Below are 6,098 nucleotides of genomic sequence, written 5' to 3' on the forward strand. Positions count from 1 at the left end.
GCCTGCTTGTTTTGAAAATGGAAGATCACGACAAGACTAAAGAGACCGTGCTGTAATTCCTGCCTATTACACACATACACACACAACCCACAGAAAAGTCAGTATCGAGTTCTCTTTCGAGCTTGAACAAACCACAACACACAAATTATGCCAAATGTCCATTTTGTCGAGTGTCCTCATAAGTGCAGTCTTAAATTATTTAAATAAAGTCTTAAATGAACGTAGAGATTTGTGAGAAAATGCAACGCGTCAGATCGCGTCTCTGTCCACAACGGCTGGTCTAGAGTGTCATTAATTTTAATCAAAGAACAAAGGTAAGAGTAAATTACTCACTCCGCTATCTTTTAACACATCTCCGGCGAATGGCTTTTTCACGCAAAAGAAAAACTCTTCATGAAGCGCAGTGAAATTCAGCGACCATGTGGCGTTTCCTGATGGATCGAGGTTGTTTGTTAACTTCATTTTACATTTTACTCGTAGATATTCGAATATTTGACCTTGTTATTTGTACACACTGTGACTATACAAATCAAAACATGTAAATAGGAAAATGTTGGCATTATTTTGTCACTTATTGGGAGCAGTATGCTAGCTGGAGCCGTTTGCCTCCAGTGTTTGTGCTAAGCTAGGCTAGCGGTGGGTGCGTCAGACAGAGTTACGGCACACACGGAGATGAAAAGGGTATGTATGGACTGATCTAACTCTGGGGGATAAGCTAAAATCCCAAAAAGATAAGCTAAAATCCCAAAAAGTCGGCGTGTTCCTTTAATGTGCTGTTAAATGTGCTAAAGTGGTCTGTAATTTGTGTTATTTTTTTGTGCATTGGAAAAAACAGTTTGATTCCACTAATTGAATACAAGTCATCTTTTTTGTCATAGTGCTGTATAAAATACAGACTGTTTTAGAGCAGTGATCAACAGGAAAATAATGATTCGATGGTGTAAACGGTTTATTCTGTTTACTCCAAATAAGACAATAGTGTAATTTTTCAGCTGAAGTCATATCAGCATTACTTCAATTTTATTATATCTATCTATGAATCTATCATCAATAATGAAGTTGTTCAATTCAGCTATATAGCAGTTCTGCATATATATATATATATATATGTATATGAATAGATTAAATGCAAAAGCCTCCAAGTGCCATCTGAAATTATCATTCCAGAAGAAAATTTCAGATGGCACTTAGAGGCTTTTGCATCTGAACTCTTCATATATATATATATATATATATATATATATATATATATATATATATATTAGATTTTTGGGGGGAAATGACTTGTTCTCTAATACACTACAATTATCCCTCCCCCCCCCATTTGTACCACAGGGGAACATAGAAGTCCTTGTAAAATGGGCTCCTTGCACATCATGATATGTACTGAATTGTGAGATCAATATCCTGGCATCATTCAATACATTTTAAATGGTATAGTTTGTGCCTAAATCAGGTTTATAAAAGTTACTTGACCTGAATTGTTTTTTGTTTTTTCTTCTTTTGTTATAGTGGAATCAAGTGGAAAGACTCTTGGGAGCCATCTTCTTTTGTTGGGATTTAATTTTTAATTATTTTTTAAAGGGTTAGTTCACCCAAAAATGACAATTCTGTCAGTAATTACTCTCCCTCATGTTGGTCCAACCCCGTAAGACTTTAGTTCATCTTCGGAACACAAATTAAGATATTTTTGATTAAATCTGAGAGCTGGCTCACTCCTCCATAGGCTTCTCTGTTATTGAAACTTGCCGGCCCAGAAAGTTAGAAAAGACAATGTTTAAAATAGTTCAAGTGACTACAGTGGCTTGATCTTAAGTTTATCAAGAGACGAGAATACTTTTTGTGCACAAAAAACCCCACAAAAATAACAACTTTATTCAACTATTGATTTTCTTCTGTGTGGGGCTCTTAGTGAGTTCACGTAGTGTAACAGCGCAGCGCTTCTGGGTTGTACGTCAGAACGTAGCTCACTATTGGCCAGCATCACATGCATCACACACGACCACCTACATTATGGCGTCTCGTTGTTTGATAAACTTAAGGTGGAGCCACTGTAGTCACTTGAACTATTTTAAACATTGTCTTTACTAACTTTCTGGGCCGGCAAGTTTCAATAACAGAGAAGCCTATGGAGGAGTGAGACAGCTCTCAGATTTAATCAGAAATATCTTTATTTGTGTTCTGAAGATGAACGAAAGTCTTACGGGGTTGTAACAACATGAGGGTGAGTAATTACTGACAGAGTTTTCATTTTTGGGTGAACTAACCCTTTAAGTAACGTTAGCAAAATCCTAAAGGCTGTTTTGTAGCCGTTTGAAGTCTATAATCATACTGTTGTAATCATAGCAAAAATAAAGGTACATTTCAAATGTTTATTCTGACTATTCAAGTATTTTTTATCTCATTTATAATTAGCTGTGATTTGGAATAAAGTAGACACAAAAATAAAATTTTTGCTTTTACCCATTTTATGATAGTTAATAAGACAGTTATGTCATGAAAACTCTCAGAGTGATTGGCTTGGTAATGGATATGACAATGTTGTATTTTTGGTCTTGGTGGAATAGCTCTACTAATGCTTCTGTAGAGCAAGTACGGGACTTGCTACTCTCAATACATACACAACACACTGCTGTGAGCAAGTAAGACATGCAGCTGCTGTACAATATAGCGTACTTGAATTACCCATACAGATGGACCTGGAGGAGATAAAGAGTTTCTGAAAAGTGCACTGCTAAGGTAAATGCCCAAGTATTTGAAGGTTGAGCAGCAAGCTCATTGGCTACTGAAACAGCAGGAACCAATCAGCTGTGCACCACAGAAGATTATGTGATTATGAACAGGTGAGTTAAAGGACCTATTAGCCTACACCATCTGTATTTCTCATACCTCTGTTTGTTTACTTTCAATCATATTGCTCTGTAATCCACATGGATAATTTACTTAGTCATAATTTTCAATACCGGCATGCCACTCAGGTATGATACACACACTAGACAGTGCTCGAAGTGGGCCGGTACTAACCAGTACGCAGTACCGGCACTTCTACAAAGTGAATACAGTACCTGGTTCAATGTCTTTATTCAAATGCAAGCTATAGTGCTGAGCTGAGTTCACACGTTAGACCCAGTGAGAGTTTAATTAAATATTCTGTCAAAACGTTTCACTTTCTTTTCTTTCTTTTTTTTTACGTAGAAAGGGTTTTCTATATCTGTCAGTACAGTACAGGACCGTTAGACTGAATTTTTACAATGTAATATTTATTATAACATTGGTTTTATAATGAGATGTTTGTAGGTGGCGATAACCTTAGTGGGTGGAGGTTTATTCTGTGGCTCAATTGTTTATTTAGGTGGATCAGCATGGACACACTGAAGGAGGGTCAAAACAATACACAAAGCTGTGTGTTTGGCTTGATGAGGACAAAGATGGTCAACCTCTGCCAAAAAGATGTAGAGCTGGGGAGAGACGAAAGTGAAATTCAGCTAACGTTACTGGTTGTTTTCTTTTTTTTATCAGTAGTTGCATTCATTATTCATTGAGCAAGTTCTAAATGGATATTCATATTTTTGAAGTTTCTTCAGCAAGCGTTACACCCTCCTGTGCTCTGTCTACCAGCACAACTGAAGACACTGACCATTGAAAATGTAGGTTTTTGTCACTTAATACTTGTTTCCTCATTTGTTATGTGGTAATTGTCCAGATTTACCATTGCCTTCTTCCCTTTTCATTTTCAGACTCCCTCATTCAAGATGTCCGAGACCTCTTGGGAAGTGGTGCTGAACAACCTCTCCCCTCACACTGGAGGAACAGGCAAACTTCCTCTCTGGAGAATTGGACAGTAATAAGGCCCTTCATGGAGAAGCCGAAGGAGGGGGTTTGCCATCATTGTGGACACAAGGCTGCAGTAGATGTGTAGGGACTGTTTACCTCGATCACTCTACTGCACAGCCTGTGACCTTTCCACACATGAGGCCCTGGTGCTTCATAACCATGTTCATAACAGAGCATCCATGGTGGAGGGGTTCTTCAGACACCTGCCGCCATCCACTTTGTTCAGCAGGATGAGGGAGGGAAGTTCTCCTATTATGAAAAAGGTCGTTTTTATGTCTCAGGTTATATAGGCTGTTTTACATTTTACACGAACCCTGGTTTACGCCAACAGACATGCTGGATGAAGTTTTGTTTGATAGAAACAACACCCTCACTGTTTCATTTACACTAATATGTAAACTAATTCTGCTTTTTAGATTGCATGTTACTAATCGTTCCTCCCTGCTGCGACTGCTCCACTGGGCAAACAAGCTTTTCCAAGGGAAGCCAGTTATTTTAATTGGAATGAATGGTAACTTGTCTTGTCGATTACATCCATGGAACAACTGGACATGTAAGCTAAATTTATATTTCTTCATGTGTAACACCACAATTTCACATTTTTATGAATGCTTGCCAGTTTTTTTCCCCAAAATTTAAAAATTATTTGGTTTATTTAATAATAGAGCAGCATTACTCCATCAAATGCCATAATACCATGATTTACATCTTATTTTATAAAATGTAACTGTGTAAATGTATTTGCCCTCATCTGTTTAAGAATCCAGGAAAAAGGGAGATTTAGGTGAACCTAAATTACTGCACATACATTGTGTGTCAAGTTCGCACAGACATGCTAACAATCCAAGCACAAGTGGCTGGAACAAGCGAAAGGCAGACAACCTTGACCGGACATTGGCCAAAAGATACATCAAGGTACTAACTAGGCAAATATGTATAATAACATTTTTGTTTTTAAATTGTCTCAGCATTTGTTAACATGGACATTTCTTTTCAACAGACCGTACAAAGGATTGCAGAGGCAACAAAGGACCTAGAGAAACTCACCGCTGAGTTATCTTTACAGCAAGACACAGTCCAGCAGTGGGTGTCTGATGTTCAGCAGTGGACCTCAGGTACTTTGAAAAAATTATTTAATGGCATATTTTAAAGAATCAATCGCTCTGCTCTTAATTTGTTTGTTGTCGTACAAAGGAGCAACAATCCAAAATGACCTGCAGAGGACCATCGAGGGGCTATATTTGGGCATCAAACCGCGAAAATTTCAGCTGTATCATCAGTCTGGTGAGAGCAGAAAAGGCCACTAGTAATGCAGATTTGTGAAAAAATTAATTCACTACTGATTTATACATAGTAAAAATAGCAAAGCCATTTATTAAAAAAAAGTATGTTTACTACAAGTCAGGGCAGCATACTGAAAAACTGTCAAAATCATAATAAGGTTGAATGCGATATCCAAATATTTCCAATATTTCTGCAAAGTGCAGAGATGTCCTGACCTGCCAATTTTGTTCTCTATTTTTAAAAAAATATGATTGTTTAAAATAGATAACGAAAAAAACATTTTTCACAATTTTTCAAATGATAATGAAACCTGTGATGCAAAAATGATCACACAAAATCTTTCACAATAATCATAACACATACATGCATATTGTGAAGTCGTATTTTGTATGGTGCTATTGTGTATTCATCGTGTGAATGCACACTCATTTTGTGTTTCTCATTGTAGGTGGGAATAAGCGAAGGCATCAACTGAGAAGAAAGATTGCTGTTGAGAAGAAAGCCTTGGAAGTTGCCATCAATGACCACAATGCTACTGTGGGGGAAGTTGAAAAACTGCCTCCTCCCAATGAACTCTTGGCTGTGGACAACTACTCCTGGCCATGGGAATGTAAGTACTTCCTCTGAAATGCACTGAATACAAATTGTTTGATGCACACATCTTGATGTAAATATGGAATCTGATGTAAAAAATGTTATCTGATGTAAAAAATGTTAAGACATTGGGCACTATGCAAAAAAAAAAGTGCAGTAATTTGTAAATGGATGTGATTGAACCCCTTCGCGAAGCGCTGGGGTTCTATCTCATCCTTTCAGGGTTTATTTCTCTATTGTAGTAGTAGTACAGCATGCAAAATATCTTCTGTCCCAATATTTTTATAGGTTGTAAGATAACACTTTGATGTAATGTATTGCAGGTCATGGTGATATGGAGCGGAAAAAAAATGTTTTTGACAAGGTAATGCTGCTGACTAGACTGA

At 37.3% G+C, this 6,098-nt stretch overlaps 1 long non-coding RNA gene across 2 annotated transcripts; it reads left to right on the forward strand.

Moving 5' to 3' along the window:
• The first annotated feature begins 4,660 nt into the window (after window positions 1–4,660).
• LOC307160716 lies at window positions 4,661–6,098 on the forward strand. 2 transcript variants are annotated; one of them, XR_013821613.1, is made up of 5 exons: window positions 4,661–4,749; window positions 4,835–4,949; window positions 5,029–5,118; window positions 5,567–5,732; window positions 6,036–6,098. It is a non-coding gene; the product is annotated as an uncharacterized lncRNA (long non-coding RNA). The 2 variants fall into 2 exon arrangements; XR_013821614.1 differs by having other exon boundaries at window positions 5,567–5,728.

This window comes from Squalius cephalus (assembly GCF_949319135.1).
Source record: "Squalius cephalus genome assembly, chromosome: 6".
Lineage (NCBI taxonomy): Eukaryota > Metazoa > Chordata > Actinopteri > Cypriniformes > Leuciscidae > Squalius > Squalius cephalus.